The sequence below is a fragment of the Orcinus orca genome, chromosome 1 (assembly GCF_937001465.1).
Source record: "Orcinus orca chromosome 1, mOrcOrc1.1, whole genome shotgun sequence".
In the NCBI taxonomy this organism is placed as follows: Eukaryota; Metazoa; Chordata; class Mammalia; order Artiodactyla; family Delphinidae; genus Orcinus; species Orcinus orca.
Window position 1 is genome coordinate 91,825,186 of NC_064559.1, and position 20,966 is coordinate 91,846,151.

At 45.6% G+C, this 20,966-nt stretch overlaps 1 protein-coding gene and 1 non-coding gene across 2 annotated transcripts in view; one reads left to right on the top strand and one right to left on the bottom strand.

Annotated features, from left to right (window-relative positions):
• The window catches only part of LMX1A (LIM homeobox transcription factor 1 alpha), a 54,313-nt gene that overhangs the window by 16,621 nt on the left and 16,726 nt on the right, over window positions 1–20,966 (top strand). The window lies entirely within an intron of this gene.
• On the bottom strand, window positions 17,502–17,631 carry LOC117197544 (small nucleolar RNA SNORA33). The gene has a single exon (XR_004478210.1). It is a non-coding gene; the product is annotated as a small nucleolar RNA SNORA33 (small nucleolar RNA).

The window sequence follows — 20,966 nt, forward strand, 5'->3', positions numbered from 1 at the left end:
TAATTAAAAGTAATGCCACGGTAAATCCGCCGCTCTCTTCTGGTGGAGCCGCCTTCGCCCGCGGGCCAGCCTTGGAGGGAGGGCTTTCCGAAGCAGGTGCTGGGGATTTGCGTGCGTGAGTGTGTGTGTGTGTTTGTTTTAAGAGGGAGGGACGTGTTGTTGAGTTTTGGAGGCTGAGATGACCTTTCCCCCCTCACCCCGTGCCTCCACCCCTGCACGTGCACTCGGATGGGGACAGACAGAGGCACAGACACATGCCACCTGAACTGGGCTTTCCTTTTGGCTCCCAGGGGGCCTACGCATCCTGGATTGGATTTTGTTCCTGGGACTCAGGACTCCTGCACACTGGGCTACAGATATCACTTACTGACTTGTCTCCCCCCACCCCTTTCATGCCCCAACCTTGAGAATTCTAAGAGCATAAATAAATGGTGGCCAGATCTGAGCTTATTTAGATAGCAGGAAAGCAACTTAACACCAACTGGCCTTCTTTAGGAGCTCTTTGGAGTGCTGAATCCGAACCTTGCAGGTCCTTCAACCTCTACATCACGGCATTCTAAAAACTTGGTCTCTATGGATGCTTTCTGTTCAGCACAACTGGTTGAAAGTTGCCCGGTTTCAGATGGGAGAATGATTGCTAGATTAACTTTCTGGCCTACTCTCTATACCATGAAAGAATCAAAGAATTGAAACCATTATCTGAAAAATTCCAGAAACATCAACAAGCAGAAAAGCCTCAGTAGATCATTCAAATGCAAATGGTTTTCCTTCTTTCATGAATTAACGACCCAAGTAATTACTTTAGTTTTCAGCTTGGCCTTGGTGGTGAAGACCTCAGAGAATTAGTCTCACTAAGTCCATGACTGTTTGTTTATTCCTTACTCTCTGATTGATGCTAACTAAATTAAATTGAGGCCAGTTCAGCAAACATTTTGAGGACCTATCTATCTGTCAGACTCTGGGTTAGATACTAGTGATTACAAGAGGAAGGGAAACAACCTCTGTGTTGCAAGCTCTCAGGTTCCTCTGTGGATAAGAAACTCCAGTAACAAAATAATTACAGTAAAATATAATATGTGTGTATGTTATAGTGGAGGTACAAAGTGCTGTGATCGTAGAGATGGGATCAGTAATTCCTCTTGGAGTGTTTATACGTTGTTGGGGCAGAGGGATCAGGGGACTGTTTTTTGTTTGTTTGTTTGTTTGTTTGCGGTACGCGGCCTCTCACTGTTGTGGCCTCTCCCGTTGCCTTGCGGAGCACAGGCTCCGGACGCGCAGGCTCAGCGGCCATGGCTCACGGGCGCAGCCGCTCCGCGGCATGGCATGTGGGATCTTCCCGGACCGGGGCACGAACCTGTGTCCCTTGCATCGGCAGGCGGACTCTCAACCACTGCGCCACCAAGGAAGCCCCAGGGGACTGTTTTTAAAAATGCTCACAATGGATGTGACATAGTAGAGTGGTTTTGACAGAGTACGTCATTTTCAGGTGATGAAAGGCAGATGAGTACATTGTTAGAATGGTATAGGTTTGCACGTACAGAGTTGCAGAAATAGGAATGTATCTGGCATGAGAGGAGGGCTGGAATGTAGGGTTCCTCTGCGGTAGTGGTCCCCAGCCTTTTTGGCACCAGGGACTGGTTTTGTGGAAGACAATTTTTCCACGGACAGGGCAGGAGTGGGGGGCGGGGGGATGATTCAGGAGGTAATGTGAGCAAGGGGGAGTGATGGGGAGTCTTGGCCTGGTTCCTGACAGGTGTGGCCTGGTTCCTGACAGGCCTCTGACCAGCAGTGGTCCGAAGCCCAGGGGTTGGGGACCCCTGCTCTGGGGGTCTGAGATCCTGGTGTTGGTGAACGGCAAGAGTGATGCCAAAATGTGAAGTGTTTTGTGTAGCATCTTATCTTATCCTGATGGTCATTTAAAGTCTGATCAGAACTTTGTAAACACAGCAGTGACGTTACTCAATCTGTGCTTTCAACATAGAAGTATGGAGGGTGGGTTGGAGTTGAGGTATGACTACAGTCAGGGAAGCTGGGCAGGAGGTTATTACCATGTTACAGGTGAGGGATAAGGCTTGAACCAAGGCACAGATTAGAGAGAGGTTTCAGAGAATTCTTTCCTTCATTTATTTATTCAATACCAAGTGAATCTCTACTATGTGCCAGGCATCATTCTAAGTGCTGGGGACATAATGGTAAACAAAACAGGCCAATATCCACCATTGGGGAGCTTAAATTCTAGAATTAAATGATGTTAAGTATAGGAAGAAAAGCTGAAGTTGAGGGTGACTTTGAGGTTTCTAAATTGAAGGAACGTTGTTATCACAAGCAGAGCTAGAAAGTTCAGAAAAGAAGGAAAGATCTAGATAGTGAACTCAGGTGGGTCGTGTTGAATTTGAAGGTTTTTGTGGACCACGTGCATGTGGGCAGTTGAACACATCTCTGGGATTCAAGAGGGAGGTCAGGTGTGGATTTGAGGATCACAGAAAAGCTGAGGGTTTAAAACTAGGTAGTTTTTCACCAGTGTCTCCACCGATGCAGTTGTTTGAGTCTGCATGGCTATGGGAAAACAAACAACAAAACAATAACAACAGACATCAAGTACAACAGTGGTTCTCAAAGTAAATATCTCCCAGGACCAGCTGCATCAGCATCTCCTGGGAACTTGTCAGAAATGTGAATTCTTAGACCCTACTCAGACCTCCTGAATCAGGCGCCCTAGGGGTGGGGTCAGAAATCTGTGAGGCTGTTGCCCTGTAAAATTTGAGAACTACTGAACTAGAGCAGCCCATACAGCCTACCAGATACAAGCCACGATGACTATAGCTCACGCATGAGCAGTACTTGTTAGGACTACTGTCTACAGAAACGGATGTGTCTACATCCAGGACACCTGTGGCTTGTTCTGATTCCCCCAGGGAACATGTGGACACAGACGTTAATTTACATCCTGAAGTGTTATGCCTTGATTCCAGCTTCTTTTTTCATTCTAGTGTAATCTGTGGTATTGTGGGGCTTCTACCCTGTCTCATTCACCTCAGATTCTGATGAATGCAGTCTTCTGTTTGTCCATGTTTTTATTATATCCCCAACCATACTATGAATGAACGGTTATGAAAGGACCTAGGCATCAGATAAGGCTTGACAAAACCGTTTCTGAAATTCCTTTTAACTCTGATTCTATGGTATGAATGATGCTCACACACACACACACACACACACACACACACACACACACACACACACAACCATTCTACAAGTCCCTCTTTATTACCGTCACCTCCAATGTGATTCATTCAGGCAACACTTGAACCCATCCTCTGTGACCAGCCTCAGACTGGTCACTCAGGGAACATAAAAGATTCAAAAAACACCACCTCCGTGGTCCAGATGGGCCTCAACACACTCGAACTGACCAGCAAATAATACATTGTCGTCTGAATAAATTGACAGTGATGTGATGTATGTTCTAGGGGTTTGAATGATTTTAGAGAAGAGAGAAATTGATGAGGACGGGAGTAGTCAGTGATCCAGTTAATGCATTGTTTTAAAACAGAGGCTGTGCACACCTGGATTTAATTTCTAGTTCTTCCACTTGCTAGCTGGTGACCTGGGGTAAGCGGTGGGAGCTTCCCTTTCCTCACTTGTAAAATGGGCTGTTGTGAGCCTTGTACAGGATAATATGTAAAAGTGTTTATTGTGTCTGGCACACAGTAAGTGCTCAATAAAGAGAATTTGTCATTGTACATATGCACGGGGGACTTTTGCTTGTCGTTTTGACATCCTATTCATACACTGGCAAAGGAGAGTGAGGAAATCCAAGAAGTGATAACATTCCAAGGACATCTTCCGACTCACCACGGTGCCCTTTTCACATGGTTGAGAAGCTGTGTGTTAGGCGGCCTGACAGTGATTCGAGGAACCACAGCTGGCATTACCTCATCTAACAGCTGGGGTGTGATGAGAGGGAATTCAGGCCCTCAAAGGAGGGACAAAGGACACCAGACATGATCCCTGCAAAGTGGAACGTGCCAAAGGGAGTGTGACATTGATTCTAGCACTTTCCCCAAGAATTCGTTTAGATTCATGTATATGGGGCAGTCTGGTTTGAATAGTGTTTATTTTCTTCATAAACGAACTACAACTTGGGAAGCTTCTCACCTTTGCAGAAGTATGTGCGTCCCCCAGCGCAGATGAGGCAATGATATCAGACGTTTCCTACCCTGAAAAAAGTACAGGGAAGTGTTCACTCTCCATCACTCCTTCCTTTGCTCGTGTCTCCTGGTTCTCTGGGATGCTGTAAGCCTACTCCATACTACCTGTAAGAGAGATCCATGGAGACTGGGTTTTCCCTCCAAAAGGCTGGTAGAACCATGCACTGGAATTTTTCTGGTGCTTTTCCTGGGTTGAGAAAGGGAACGGAAAGGCCTCCCTCTCTTTGATGAACCCTGGGTCTTTGAGCCAGGACACAGTAATTGCCAATGCGAAGGGCTCAGTGCAGGGCTGGACCTCTCCCCAGAGTGTCAAGGCTCCCACAGGCCTCTGCACACCCTCAGCTGGAGCCTTTGCTGCCCTAGCACAGGGGCATTCCCCCAGCTGTCCCTACACCATGAGCCATGGAGGCAGGTTTTACAGAGTGTTCCCCACGCTGTTCATATTCTTTGACTTTGGGTGTGCCCAAGGGCCAGAAAGAGGTTTTTCCTTCTCCTTGTTTGAGAGCTCGTCCTTGAGAGTACTTAGTCAAATGCATACGACAGACTGGTTTCAGTCACTGTAATGCCCTGAATGCATTTGGATAGTCTATGTAGGCAAGTTCCCTGTAACAACAGATCTATAATCCTTAAGGTTCCAGAAAGTTGGGTGAAACTTGTATCTCAAAGGCTAGAATTCTCAAGTTATAAGCTCTAGAATTTATGATTTTCAGAACAGGTTAAAATGCCTATTACATTAGTGTAAGTAGGGGGGAAGGATTATTCAGATATAATAACAATGGTTATAATTTTGCATCAAACATAGGTTCATGTCACCCAACTAACTTGAACTCTCAATGAAGCAGAATGTCATTTGAAGTCCTCCTGTGGTATAAAGAGTGAATCAATCAGAAAATAAATGGATATTAAAGATTTATGTCAAGCAACAACCTTGAAAAAGTGTTTTTCCAGAGTTAGTCCCCACTCAGCCCAATCTTCTAGACTTTCTACCCTTGCAGGTGTATAAAGCAATTGTTTATGCTTAAAACAGTATCCTTCAGGACTTACTCAAAAATTGAGAACCATACAGAAGAGACTAATTCGGTCTATAAACTTAGTGAAGCAGAAAGATGGAATAATTTACATTAGAAAACTTTATATCAACAGATGTTAGGCGTGTTGGTGCTCAACCCTTCAGTCTGAGCACATGGCGTTAACAAGAATAGCACTTTTCTACAACATCAGTCCTGGGGTTCCTGCCCCCAGATCCACAATTTAAAACAAATAATGAGGAGACATCAGCCAAACTCAAATTGATAGACTTTCTATAGAATATCTGGCCTGTATTTTTCACGAGTGGAGCCTCACGAAAGTCAAAGGTTGAGGAGCTGTCCCAGATTGGGAAAGGTTATGGCAGCACAGCAACTAATTTCAGTGTGGCTTCCTGGGTTGGGTTGTGGACCAGCAGGAGGCCGTCAGAAGGACAATTAGCAAAATTTGAATGAAGATTCAAATTTGTATTGCATTAATGTCACTTTCTAATTCTGACGATTGTACTGTGGTTATGCAAAGATATCACGATTCTTAGGAAATATTTAAGTATTTAGAGGGGGAAAAAAACAGTAGCCCATTCCCTGGGCAGTGGGTCAACAAAGTTTTATGCTGAGGTGTTCACCTTATCAGCTGAGCAGGAGCCTGACTCAGAACTGTCGAGGACTTTCCTCCTCTCACTACCTGTGATGGATACTTGGTGTGAGGAAGACTGAGCCAGGAGACTGGGAGCCTGTAATGCGGGCTGCTACTACTAGGTGTATGATCTTGGACACGCTCCTTCACCTAACTGGGGCTCAGTTTCTTCAACTGTAATGTGAAGTCATTGATCTAGATGTTCTCCAGGTTCCTTTATTCTTTGATGACGACCTGTTTCTCAGCATGTTCCAACAAGGGGCAGCTGGAAGGTAAGTGATGATGCTGTGTTTATGTGCTGAATTGTGAACAATGTGACATGGCAGTGGAAACCTGTTGATTTCACTTAACTCGTGCAGGGACTTATCGCCTTATATGTAGGGCTGATCCCATCACCAGGGAAAGTGAAACTTGAAAAGTTCGTGGGAGAATGTTAAGATTTAGATTGTCATCTAGAGAGAAAATTGGCGGGTGTGGTCCTTAGGCATTGCCTAAGTGACAGTCTTGCTTTCTCCCTTCTATAGCTATTGATATTAAGTCACTATAATAAAATTAGAAAAAAATCACAATGGAAACAGAACATAAGCACAGAGGTTTTTTTCACCATCATAAACACCATCTCAGAAGGCCTCAGTCAGCATTTTTCAATGTGAGCTCTATTGGCATTTTGGGTGTGACAGTTTACTATTTTGCATCTATGACCTCCATGCCTTAAATGCCAATAAGGCCACCAGTTGTTGTCACAACCAGGAAAAAACTGTACATTTGCAGATGACACTGTGGGACCAAACATTCCTGATTGAGAACCACTGGTCAGTTGAGTGATCATAACCAGATAGCAGGTTTGCTAATATTTTCTTTTTTCATTTAAAAACATAGAAGATTGTGTTGAAAGGAATCTAAGACATCACTTCATAGTTGAGGAAACTGAGGTTAAGTGACTCATCCAAGGCACTGTAATTATTGAAGGAGGCATGTTTAGTATTAGGCTGTCTCTCACCCACTGCAGGGCTCACCCATTGACATGGTCAAAGAGATGTTTGGGACCAATAATTGAAATGACTGGAGGGCTGTCTATAACTTCTATTAATGGATGCCCTCCTCAAAGTCCGGAGCCTGAGGGTTTTCAGGAATAACCAGTTCTTTAACCAGTTTATCTGGTAAGAAGACTTAGGTGTCTAAGGAGGGCCAATGCTGTATTTCATATTCTAAGACACTTTTACTGGCTGCATTTTAACATATCCCTAATTGGGACGTGACTCACAGTTGATGTGATGAGAAAGCATTGTATCAAAGTTTCATTTGTCACATTTTCTTCCTTGGTGGTCCATAAAACAATGACATGTTTTCTGATTAAAAGCATCTTATATTTGATGAAATATGGTAGATAACTTCCAGGACAGGTTGTAGAGATCATTTCAGTTTTATCTGTCCCTAAAGGTGTTGCAGCATGTGGCAAAACCTGTCCTTTTAATTACTTGGTCTCAATGTGACACAGTGGTACAGGTATTGGAGACAAATTGAAGGGAGGCTCTACCAGTAGAAATGATAAGCTGCCCAATTTCTCTCTCTTGTCGCTGGAATAAAGTTCCATTGAAGTCATTTCTGGCCTCCAGTTTTTGTCTGTGGCCTTTTGGATCTGGCCATGGTGCTGACTGCTCATAGACCTTTACTCCTGATTTCCAGCAAATCCTGTACCTAAAATCTAAATCCTGGGGCAGATAATTGCCATGTCTTGTTACTTAATTCTACTTTGGCATAAGCCTTCAAAAGTAGTTCCAAGGAAAATAACAAAGGAAGTGAGAGGGTGATTTGAGCTACCTTAGGTTTCAGTGTGGCTAGTGAAATGGAGTGTCTGGAGATACTCACCTGGCAGATGAAGGGACGGTTGCCAAACCTGTGAAAGCCCTCGTCAATCTCGAGATCTGTATCAGCCAGGGACCAGCCAGGAGGACAGAACCAACTGTCAGCATTTCAAACAGAGTCTAATACAGAGAATTGGTTACACGGTGATGAGATTGCTGGGATGCAAACAGATCGGGGTGGTGAGACAATCTACAAATTTGCAAAGGAGAGAAGACTCAGAGTGACAGGTGATGTGACTTCTGTGGACATCTGGTGGAAACAAAAACTACAGTGGGATTCTTAGGTGTGCCTTGGAGCCGTGCAGGAGATGCAACAGCTACCAGAAACCACCCAAGGCAGAAGGGGGTCGAGGGAACACCTTGGTTTCTCCCTTTCCTCTGTTTTCCTTGTAAATGCCTCCCGTTGGCTGGACCCAGGCAGATGTAGCAGCCTGCAAGGGTCAGCCCCCAGGTGATACACAGGACATAGAGGAGAGGCAAGGAAGAAATCTGAGTGCCAAGGAATTGCACTTAACCTGTGAAAACAGATGAAGAAGAAAATTAGAGACATCTAAAATGGTGGAAAGAAAATTTAAAAGTAAGTATGTGTTCACAAAAGTGGAGGCCTTCTTTTGTGTTGAGGAAAGGCATGTCTCTTGACTTCCTAGAGACAGGGAGCAAAGTATAGAAAAAAGCCCTGAACTAGGAAGGTAAGGGATGGGGACGGTAACTCTACTTCAGCCTTTGCCACTGACTCGCTTTGGCTTCCCATAGTACTGAGAACAAATCCAGAGTCTCCGTCATGGCCTGTGTACCCTAACCTGGCCTGCCCCTGCTTCCTCACCTCATCTTCTACCTCTCTCCTCTTCAGGGACTAGGACATGGCCCTAACAGCTGAGTCCACCTGGCCCATTCTGCTCCTCTGCTGGGAACATTCTGCCCTGAGCTCTTGCTCTTTCTTGTCACCGTCAAATGTCACTTTCTCAGCAGGAGCTCCTCTATCTAAATGTCCAGGACCACTCTATCTAAAATGTCATCCTTAACTGTGGACTTCTCCATCACAGTCACCCTGTTGTAAATCTCTTTTCATTACTTTTCACTATTTAAATTCTGGAATGATCTAGTTCATTCTGATTTGATATGTTTTCCCCAAAGATAGGTAGGTTCCCCAAAAGGAAGAAGTCTCATCTGTCTTCTTCCCCAATGTAGTCCCCAAACCTAGAACAACAGTGGCCAAAACATTATGTGGCGTCAGTACATGTTTGCCGGAGTAGTGAACCAAAGAATGCCTTTAAATGACATTGAAATTAGCTGCTCATATGACGGTCTCCTTAGTTTGAGACTAAAGTGTTTTTCCCCTTTCCTTCCTTCCTTTTTTTTTTTTTTTTTTTTTTTTTTTTGCGGTACGCGGGCCTCTCACCACTGCGGCCTCTCCCGTTGCGGAGCACAGGCTCCGGACGCACAGGCTCAGCGGCCATGGCTCATGGGCACAGCCGCTCCGCGGCATGTGGGATCCTCCCGGACCGGGGCACGAACCCGTGTTCCCTGCATCGGCAGGCGGACTCTCAACCACTGCGCCACCAGGGAAGCCCATTCTTCCTTCCTTTTTTTTTTTTTAAACAGCAAAAAATTTTGGCCCTTCCTCATGTTAGTAAGACCCTCTTGGATAGAGTATATGATATTACTTTATGATTACGTAGTTGTAACTGAGAAAATTAACATTTTAAATTTCTTAAATGTTTACTCTGTGCCCAGTACAGAAAACTGAGATTTGGAGAAATTAAGTAATTTGCTTCCAAAGGAGCCAGCATTGAACCTAGGTCTCTTTGATTTCAAAGCCCCTACTCTGAATCATTACACTGTGTTGCTTCTACGTTTTAGAAAACTAAAATGCAAGAGCCTTCTTGATCAGCTCCACTTACTCCTTCACTGTCCATGCTCTGCTCTCTCGCTTGTGCCTAGAATATCCTTGCCTCTTCCTCTTTTATTTTAAATTTATTTTTGTTAAATCCAGCCTATTCTTTCCACAGTCTTCTTGAGTAATCCCACGCTGATCCCCAGTGACCACATTTGCTGCCCCTCCAAGGAATTCTTCCCAGCATCACACTCTGATGGGGAATTCTCCCCATCAAAACACTTCTCCTGCTGCTTTGTAAATGCCTGCTCACCCGCTGTCTCCTCCACTAGCCTGTACATTTTTTGAGCCAGGACTCTGTCTTGTTCATGGATGTATGCTAAGTACTTTGCAAAGTAAATATTTTAAAAATAGAGAGTAGAATGCTGGTTACCAGAGGCTGGGTGGTGGGGGATTTGGGGAGATATCATTTAAGGGTACAAACTGGGAACTAGGAGATAAATAAATCCTGGAGATGGAATGCCCAGCATAGTGATTATAGACAACAATACTGTATCATAAACTTCAGAGTTGCTCACAGACTACATCTTGTTTCCACCACAAAAAAGAAATGATAATTATGCAACATGATAGAGGTGTCAGCTAATGCTACTGTGGTACTCATATTTTTGTGCACCTTAAATTTACACAGTGTTGTACGTCAATTATATTTCAATTAAAACTTTTTTAATTAAAATTTTTAGGTGAATGCATGAATGATTGAAGTATTAGGATCCCCCTGTATATTGAAAAATATTTATTCCTTAAAATAAAGAATCTATGAAACTAAGAACTCTTCTTCACTGAGAGGATAAAATTCAGCTTTGCATAAAGAGTTTGATCCATGCACAACTTCTTAGGTGCACATTCATTCTGTAGAACAAGATGTGTGATATAAAGAGGAGCTATATTAGCTTAGAACCTGATAGCAAGGTTAAGCTGCAGCTGCTCTTACAGCCCATTAGCCACCTACATTTTCCCGAAGCTCAGCTGTATCTGTAATGGTAGGGTATTTCCACATTGTCAAGCTTCCTGATAACCTCTTGCCCCGGCTCTCACTGGCATCAGTAGAGATGAAACAGCTGACTGCAAAGGAAGACTCATTTTAAGACTTGGTCTAGGACACTAAGCTAAATGGACACATCTGATGACATCCATGTTTTTGTGAGCAGTGCATAGCTTTGAATCATTTGGGTGAGGCAAGCAGAAGGGCCGCCCGGCCCTTTGCTTCAATCCTGGAAGAGGCGATCCTAAATAGAGGGGAAGAGAGCAACTCCACACGAGGGTGAGGGAGAGCTGAATCATCCCCCTGAGTCCTTGTAGGGGCTCACTGCTCTCTTACCAGCTTAGGTGTCCCTGGCTTTGGTGTTTCGTGGCCGTGACACTTGACAAAGAGGCAGATCTGACCCCCATGCTTGGTAGGGTACTTCAAGACGACGCATACCAAGGGCTGTCCCTGCTCATGTCAACCTTAAGTCACTGCACACTCAACCCCACCTTTCCTCTGTGTGCACCATTATTATTTTTTAAATTTGTTTTAGTGAGATCGATTAAGTTTAACTCTCTTAGCAAGTTTCAGTTATAAAATACTGTGTTATTAACTCTAGTCACCATGTTATATGTTAGATCCTCAAACCTTATTCATCTGGAAGTTTCTACGCTTTTACCGGGCTCACCCTATTTCCCCCACTCCCAGCCCCTTGGCAACCACTTTTCTACTCCCTATTTGAATATCTGGTCGTTCTTAATGTTGCCAATTCATGTAACAACTTAAAAGCAAAAATACTTTGAGGGCCAACACTGTCAAGGCCGAAGTAGCTAGTTTGCAACTTCTGGTTTACACTCGCACACCATGATTTTTAAAGAGGGAAACATTTTTAATCATAATTTTATTCTCCCCTAATTATCAAAACTGGCAGGAATTACTCTGAAGATTTGGAGTAATTGAAAAGATTTGAAGGCCTCCGTTAGCTGAAAGTAAGAATGTGTTATGATTGCCAGACCTCCCTGTGTATTCGTGCAAGGGTAGGGGTAGGGGTAAGGAGGAATGTTCTAGATCAGTGATTTTCAAAGTGTGATTCCTGGACCAGAAGTATCAGCATCACCTGGGAAATCATTCGAAATGAAAAGTCACAGACTCCATCCCAGACCTACTGAATCAGAGACTCTGGGTGTGGAGCCAGCAGTCTGCGTCTAACCAGCCCTCCAGATGATTCTGAGGTGTGCTCAGATTTGAGAACCAAGTTTAGACTTGAATTCCAGTGGTCTTAGGTTCAGAATAACAGTATTCTTCCTCCCATCCTCATAGCAACAGTAAACTCCATACTTTACAAGTAACGACGGGATTGCAAAGAAGAGTTTTTAGGGTTAGAAATTCAAGGCTGGGGCTTCCCTGGTGGCGCAGTGGTTGAGAATCTGCCTGCTAATGCAGGGGACACAGGTTCGAGCCCTGGTCTGGGAGGATCCCACAGGCCATGGAGCAACTAGGCCCGTGAGCCACAACTACTGAGCCTCCGCGTCTGGAGCCTGTGCTCCGCAGCAAGAGAGGCCGTGATAGTGAGAGGCCCGCGCACTGCGATGAAGAGTGGCCCCCGCTTGCCACAACTAGAGAAAGCCCTGGCACAGAAACGAAGACCCAACACAGCAAAAATAAATAAATAAACTCCTACCCCCAACATCTTCTTTAAAAAAAAAAAAAGAAATTCAAGGCTAACTAATTACACGAAGCATTCGTGATGGTGCCATTAGCAATGATTTCATCAATATCAAAACCATCTTGGGACACACAACTTCACTTACGGGTAATAACCATAACTACTCTGCAAATTGTTGTAATGGAGTTCACTGCACACAGTTATACTCAGTTGATAGTTAATTTAGGGAAAGCTCTTCCTGTGATAGATATTTGTTTTCCTCACCCAATCTGTGTTCTTACCCGTGAAGAATCACGGCTATGGAAATGTCTGTTGAAGCTCTCTCAGTTAGGAAAGACAGCCCAGCTGGAAGGGGCTGAGGGCCTCCTGCCCTAGGGCCCCATCCTTCCCACAGCTGCCCTTGGAGACTGTGCCTTCCGGTCCCCTAAGGAATGGCGGGAGGACAAATTGCATGGTACCTGCCCCACAGCGTTGTCCTCCCTCTGTCCCATTTCCATTTTCTTTTCTTTAGTTTCCTTCCTTCCCCTTTCTATCCTTCGTTATTATATTTTGGGTTTTTCTTTTTCATGGCTCACTTTCCTGTTCTCCTTGTGGAAGCATAACTGGATGGGTACTGATGAAACTGGGCCATCAGTGGAATCAATATCAACATGAAAGAGAAATACAGATTGTAGTTTAAGGGAAGTAAATTTCATTCCAGCTGAGCCCCAAGTATGGAAGTAGCTTGTAATTCTATAATAATTTCTGTAACCCCTGGAAGTTGGTTGGCATTGACAAATCTGTGAAAAATGGAAACACAGGGAAGACTCTGCAGCACGCCTGTTAGTGCAGTGCGTCACTTCATTCTGTATTAACTGGACACCAACTACTAAAACTATTAATCTCCTGAGTGTTCAGCGTGGTGTTGTATGTGGAGGATACAAAGATGATTTAGATTTGATCTTTGTTTTCTAGAAGCTTATTCTGGTTATATAGAAGGTACACAAAATTATAATGATGATAGACAGCATTTGTGAAGTTCTTATCATGAGCTTAGTGCCATAAATACTGCACATAAATTGTCTATATCATTATTATAATTATCCTATTGGGTAGGTGCTATTAACCCCATTTGACAGATGGGAAACCAAGACTTAATGCAGAGGCAAGTTGGCCCAGACTACTAGCTAATAAGTGATGGAGCAAATGTTGACATTTAAGCCCAAAGCACTGCTCTTAACCACTCTGCTGTAGCGCCTCCGGGAGTACGTCATAACGGAATTTCTATATTAGTCCAGTGCAATTTTTTTTTTCAAAAAATCTTAGCACTTGCAATATTGTTTTTGGCTAAAATAGTTGGAGAATAATGTAAGGCAACATATAAAATTGTCTTCTAATTTGCATATACTTGAGTAATGAAAACAGTGGAGGTAGACAAACACGTGCTCCAGGTGTGTGGAAAGGGAAGAAATTGACATGCGAAGGAGTTGACGGAGGCTTCAGGAGAAGATAGATTTGGATCTTCTTGGTGGTACAGAATTATGGAACCGAAAGAAGCTTCTCCCACTGCCCCCAATCATTCTTTGACACATTGCTCGATTTTATTTTATTAGCATTTAACATTGTTAAAGAATAAATTATGTGTTTCTTTATTCCTTGTCTCTCTTCTCCCGCTAGAGGTAGGAGAGCAGAGGCTGTCTGGACCTTGTTCACTCCTTATCCTGTGTCTAGAAAGGTGCCTGTACGTAGTAGGCACACTCCTGATGTAGTTGTTGAATGACAGGAGTTCCGTATGAGGAGTGTGAGTTTCATAGTCAGTGGAAACATACAGTAAGTTCATGAACACTCAAGATGCATAATGAGAATAAAAATATTTTAAAATCTTACATTTTTATGCTATTTTACAAAATTTTTTCAAAGTGCTTTTACTTACTATTGAGTTCATAATCCTATCAGGGTAGCTTGGCAGATCTTTATTCCCCTGATTTTACAAATTAGGAAGGTGGGGTTCAGAGAGGTTAGGTCATTTGCTTTAGGTCACACAGCAGGTGAGTGAGTGGTGGACATAAGAACAGAGGCTAGGTGTCTGACTTCACTAGGTGTCTGACTTCACTTTTCCCTTCTCTCTTGAGCCTATCAGCAGTTTGTGGAATGGTCTAGAGTCTGAAGGCACAGACTTGGCTGGGTATTGGCCTCGGCTGCCGTTCCAAACCAGCAGAGGGCCTGCAGAACCAGGACGTCTCCACCAAGGGGGCAGGCATTCAGATCAGCTGTGGTCCTCTGGGCAAATTCTCTCTGTGGTCAAGTCCAAGGTGAATTTGTCCAGGGAGGACTCACTTCTGTGATAACATTTAGAGTGTGAGCCAATTCACCCCAGCTCCGCAGTAACCTAGAGCAGGGGGTCCCCAAGACCCAGGCCGGTCAGGGGCCTGTTAAGAACCAGGCTGCACAGCAGGAGGTGAGCGGGCAAGGAGCCGACTGCCACTCCCCGTCGCTCATACCGCCTGAACCATCCTGCCCTCCCCCCAACACACTCCCCCCACCCCCCACCCGCGCCCCGTCCGTGCAAAAGTTGTCTTCCACGAAACTGGTCCCTGATGCCAAAAAGGCTGGGGACTGCTGCTGACCTAGAAGATTGTTCGTTTGGGTCTTTTTTACTTTGGAAAGAAAATTAACCCTTTGTCTCCCATCCCAGATCATTTTATCCTCCTGAAGACTAGTGATTAATGCAGCAAAATGGGACTATTCCAAAGAGATATGGTATTGATCCACTTAAGTCAGTTCGTAAATCGGAGCAAACACACTCCAACCTCATTAATATGAACCGAATATAATGTCATGCATGTCACACCCGTGCCTAGTGAACCATCGGGCTGGCGGATTAATGAGCTTTTATTGAGCCTGAGAGCAGAGCCCCGAACATCTGATTCATCTTGTTCTGGGCTTCCCGGTCTCCTTCTCTGGGGCTGGCCGAATCCAAACGAGCAAGTTATGGTTTTTATTTAGTATATGCATCCATGCTTGACTGGAATACAGTGATGTAGGGGCAGAGGTGTCTGCTGATATCTCGATTACCAGGATTTCCAGTATATGACAAAGCTATGCATAGGTGCTTTGAGCATGTACACCTCTGCTTATCAGTTTGGGTTGCACGTGGCCACGTTTTCATTAGGAAGGGGAGGAGAAAGAGACGGAAAAACTCAGAGAGGAAAAGATGCAGAGTGTGTGTGTCTGTGTAGAAGGGGGGAGGGAGTGAGGCAGGGTAGATGCCAGCACAAATCCTTTTTGAATGCGAAAAGACCCCAAACTGATGCAAATTCACAGTAATTCCACCAGTCAGTACCAATACTGTCTCTTTTCCCTACAAACCTCCCAGGCACAAGGTTTCCCTTTCAGGAGCACCAGCCAGCAGAGAAAAGCAAAAGGAGAGGGGTCCAGGCTGTGGCAGGCGCCAGCACTCCCAGAGTGAAGACCCAGCTCCCCTCGAGGGGCTGCCTGGATGTCGGAGCTGGATGCCCTTGCTCTGACCTGCCTTCCCCTCCCTCTGCCTGGCACAGGAGTCTCCATCCACAGTGGGCATCGCTGAACAAAGGTGTCTTTCTTGGGACCCTTTACCCACAGCCTGACTCAGGAGAGCAGCTCGGCTTCTGTCTGCCCTGCTCTTGAAATGCCTAGTGCCCTGTCCCTGAGTGGGGTCGCAGTGGCAGGGGGTGCCTGGGGAGGGTGGGTAGGAGTGGGGGGAACCTGGATTTAAACTAAGCTCTGTCCCTTTTGGACTGAAAAGAATGGCTTTTCCAGCAGGAGCTCAAGAGTGTGAGTGGATGATCCGTACCCCTCAGAAAGCCTTCCCTTTTCTTTCCTCACTCTTTAATAACAGTGATGCTGCCTGCCGTTGGGCCTCACCTGATGTTCTGCAAGTCACAGGTATCCTTGCATCTTCAGATCCAGCAACCCCAGAGGCAGCTTAGGCAGGAGAGGGGAAGTGGGAGTGGAAGACGGAGCATCCCAGCTGTGTGCCCTTGGGCAAATATCACCCACGTCCGTGGGGCCTGGTTGACTCATCTCTCATCTGTGGTAAAAAAAAAAAAAGGGGGGGGGTTGCATAATAACACATTTCCTGCCTCCTACTGTTCGAATAGAAACAATGAAATAATGCAATTGTAAAGTGAAGAAGCCCAGTCAACTATTAGCTAAGGGAAAGGGCTTTTTATTTCATCTTGTAGATGAAGAAATTGAGTCTCAGAAACGTGAGGAATTTCATTTAGGGGTATACAGCTTAGTAGCAAAATTAGAACTAGGGTCCAAGTCTCGTATTTCATGGCTAAAGTTACTTTCCACCACTCCATGTGTTCTTTGGATATAAAGAGTGATCTTTTCGTGGTCTTTGGCAACCTAGCATCTAGATTGCCTCCACTCTTGGGCTGGGACGTGCACAGGTGACTGTCATTTGCTTATGCCTGATTTGCTGGTTAAAAAGCCTGTTTCTCTGCTCCCTGTAGGAGTGTCTCAGGCCTGGGCTTGGAAGCAGACAAGCTTTGCGTGAAACCTGGCCATCCCGCCTAGGCCCTGTGTGTTGGGGGAGGTTCCTGAAACTCTCTGAGACTGTGTTTATTCCTTAGGTAGGAGAGGAGTTCCGCCAGTGCCTGCCATGCTGTGTTGCCACAGAGATGAGATGAAATGTTTACCCTGGACATGGGGCCTGGCACACAGCTGGTGCTTGGGATGTGGGCATTTGCTTCTTCTTTTTCAGGGCCCTTGTCTAGCGCTGAGACCTGAGAGACTCCCTCACCCCAGTCTGCAAAGTGGACCTGGTGGCCTGGTGGTGTCACCCACACATGGACACAGCAGTCTAGCAGCTGGTGTCTGTGCTTTCCCGGTCCATGGTGCCCTGCGCTCTGGGTCCACAATTTTCCTGTGTAGCACCAGACACAGAACTCCCCCCATGTCTCACCATTGCTAACAACATCGGCTCTGGAACATCAGGACCCCTGGAGTAAGCTCCACATGGCCTCTTCACCCTGCATTTCTTCTCCCCTCAGAAGTGCACCCTCTGCCAGGGCCTTGAGGTCTCCCTCATGCCCATTCTCTCCCCTTTTCTCCAGTTCAAGGCTGAGCCATTCTCAGAACCCCTGCCCTCTCGCCTCTGCTTTTCCAGATCCACGCCTCCCTCCTCCCTTGCATTTAGGCTCCTGCCTTTACTATCTCCTCTGGCACTTTGACATCTCTCTTTCCTATATGCCTACATTTTTTTTTTTTGTCTTGTAGCCATTTTCAGGGACCTTAAAGACTTCAGTGTCTTTAAGGCTCGTAACACGGCTTTCCTATTGCCAGCATTTTCTAAATTTCTGCAGAAACACATTCAGGTAAGCAGATTCATTGGCTGGCTTTATGCCTACATTTTTAAATTGAAGTATAGTTGACTTACAATGTTGTGTTAGTTTCAGGTGTATAGCAAAGTGATTCAGTGTTTTATATATATATATATATATATATATACTTCTACAGATTCATTTCCATTGTAGGTTATTACAGGATATTGAATATATAGTTCTTTGTGCCATATAGTAAGACCTTGTTGTTTATCTCTTTTATACGTAGTAGTGCGTATCGGCTAATCCCTAACTCCTAATTTATCCCTTCCCCCCTTTCCCCGTCTATGTATACCGTGCCTAAAGAGCATAACCAAATACTATTCTATATTTATTGTTTCACACGTGCTAACTCTAACACAGTTTTCTGTTCCTTGAGAGCAAGGGGTCATCTCAGATCTCACTCATCCCCTTGCGATGCAGTGCAGGGTGCTGAGTACCTAATGACATGCAAGGTACTATTGGATGTACCTCATCTATCGGATGAGCCTCGCTTCCCTGGTCAAGGTCTTGCTCCCATGCCGTTAGAAGTTCTCTCTGGACCTAAAACGCCCTCTCTGCCCTTTCCTGCCTGGCAACTTCTGTTCATTGTCATTCACTTTCACCTCGAGTGACACCTGTACTGTGTCACCTTCCCAGTCCCCTCCTCCAAGTCCTCTAAGCAGAGCTATTATTTTGGCATTGTATCCTTCTCCCCTATTAATCTGGGATCTGTGAGAACAGAGGGCAAGTCTTAATCATCTCTGTAGCCCAGAACTGTCCTTGTTCAGTGCGTGATACACGAGCCCACGATAAATGCTTACTGAGCGGATGATTACGTGAACAAGGTGCAAGGCAAATCTTTTCCGGGAACTTGATTTGGGTCTGAGTTGAGACCTCCTTGAAGAACTCTGTGTGAGGCAGTTTCAAAACAGTAGCTGCAGGGACTTTGCTATTCTAGGGAACTTTACCTACTGCCTCTTGAATGTGAAATGCTGCCTTGCATCCAGTTATGCTCCGGGAGAATGGAATTCTGATCCATTCAGTGCAGGGCAGCGACTGAAATAGTTTCCTACATATTCTGTCTTCATAAATTCCTCCCTTACTTCTTTCCCTCCCCCCTCCACCCACCACAAGTCCCAGACCCTTCCTCTTACTCCCCCGGCCTGAAGGACATTTATGAGGCCCATCACGTGGGAAGCATGTGAGGCCTGTTCCTGCCTCTCCCTTTCCTAGCACGAGGGTCTCTGGCCCTCCTCCTTCACCGTCGCCTCCTGGGCCAAGCTCTGATATCTCTTGCCCTGTTTATGAGCTGTTGGGATTTTTCCAACAACCTGAAATGAATCTGTGAGGCCCCACAGGTAGTACAGCCTGTCTCGGGGCCATAAACCATGGCTGGGTCTTTCATCTGCCATTGCTTATGTCATAAATGAGTGGGGGGACCAGGCAAGCGGGAAGCAACAGCCCCCGAGCCATTCCAGATTTTTTTTTACAAGAGATGGGAAAGAAAGGCCCTGAGAAACATGTTCCAACTTTGTGCCAAGCAAATTCATTTCACCCTGGTAGGCTGTGCGTGGAGACTTAATCTCTGGACTTCCCCTCTAGGAGTCAGATTTATGCTGCGTTTGTGTCTAAATGGCCTCCAGGGATGCTGACATTTGTTGCTGGAGACAGCAAGTGGTGTTCCTTTCATCTCCGCTGAGGGGTGTCAGCTTAAATTATGAGGGATCGCTCTGGCCTGCATCTGGGTGTGGGAGCCTCTGGCAATGCCGAGGGGCTGCCCCTCCTTCCGCTTCCGAGATGTCTCTGCTGTTGGAAGGTTTTTCTGCATCTCCTGCTCTCCAGTACTCCTGCTGGCCCTGGGAGAGATCTCCTGGCTCGTTTAGAACTTTCCTTTCTCTTGGACAAATCAGTAAGTGTATATTTCAGGCACTGCCTGCTTTCATGGAGAAGTTGGCATCAGAGTCAGGCAGCCCTGCCCCTGCCGAACGAGGAGATGGGAGCCTCCCTGAACAGTCTGGAAGTTCCCCGAGGGAGTCAGAGGGCACTGCTACGCTCGTAATATTTACAACCCGGCAGACCGAAGCTGGGTGACGGTTAGCGATGGTCTGCCTTCCCCTTGGCAGCCAGGTCATGACATCTGTCTGCACTTTGGGAAATGCCCAAAGGCCTTCCATTCCTCTATCTTCAGAGTTTCTCTTGCTCAGATCTGCCAGGACACCTGAAATTCCATGGTGGTGACTGTTTGGTTGGAGGCATTCCATGTCTATGTGTTATTGACTGTGGGAGAGGACACTTCAGACCCTGCTAATCCCTGACTCAGTGTAGCAGATGAGCAGTGCTTCCTGCCCCAGAGTCAGAGCGTGAAAGCCTGGAACACAGGATATGTAAGTTTTGATGGAGAACGGGTGAGGAGAGGTCTAGGGCAGGGGCCAGCAAACTATGGTATGCAGGCCAAATCCGGCCTGGTGCCTGCTTGTGAAATATAGTTTTACTGGAGCCCAGCCATGCCTACTCGTCCTGCCTGCGGCTGCTTTCGTACTACAGTGGCAGAGTTGAGTGGTTGTGCTAGAGGCCATAAGGCCTGCAAAGAGTAAAATATTTTACTCTCTGGCCTTTTACAAAACAAGTTTGTAGATGCCTGGTCTAGAGCATCTAGTGCTTCTTGGAAGGCAAAATGGGACCCTCAGCAGACAGAAGAGAGAGATATTGAACAGCAAAAAGGAGGAATCAGAAGAAGAAAATGCACCCCAAAAAATGATAGAAACACTCCAGAGACAAATCTTAATCTCGTCCTCCCTCTGCTCCCACTTCTGTCCCTCCCTCTTCTTCTGAAAACAGATGTTTTTGTCTCTTCTCACAGGGATGTAGAGAGAATGAATGAGCAGTCGCCTGTGATGCTCTTTACATCCTCCCAAAATGGGCACCAAGGGCTGCCCTAGGAGATGGCTCTTTCCCCCACTGGTCCTTTCTGCTGTTCTAGGATGGGATAGCAGGTCTTGGGGAATGTGCATGTATCTTAGGCTGGGGTAAGTCCAGAGGCAGTACGAAGACATCAGGGACCTCAGCCATCCACTTCTAGGGCTCCGACCAAACTTCAGCAATCACATCTTCCTTCTGGAACCAGCCCCCCGACTACCACCCCCCCTTCTTTCCCACAAGCACTCACACACACACTTTCTATAAAACCAACGCTTAGTGTGAGCTAGGGTCATATCTGCAAAGAGAGAGGAATGAACGCTTGTAGTGTAAAACCTTAACTCCAACCCCCATCAACGTGCAACTGTTAATAACAGAAAACATGGGTCTCAGATTAAGATCCCTTCTTTTGAAATGATGATGATGATGATGATTTAATAAACATCTATCACACT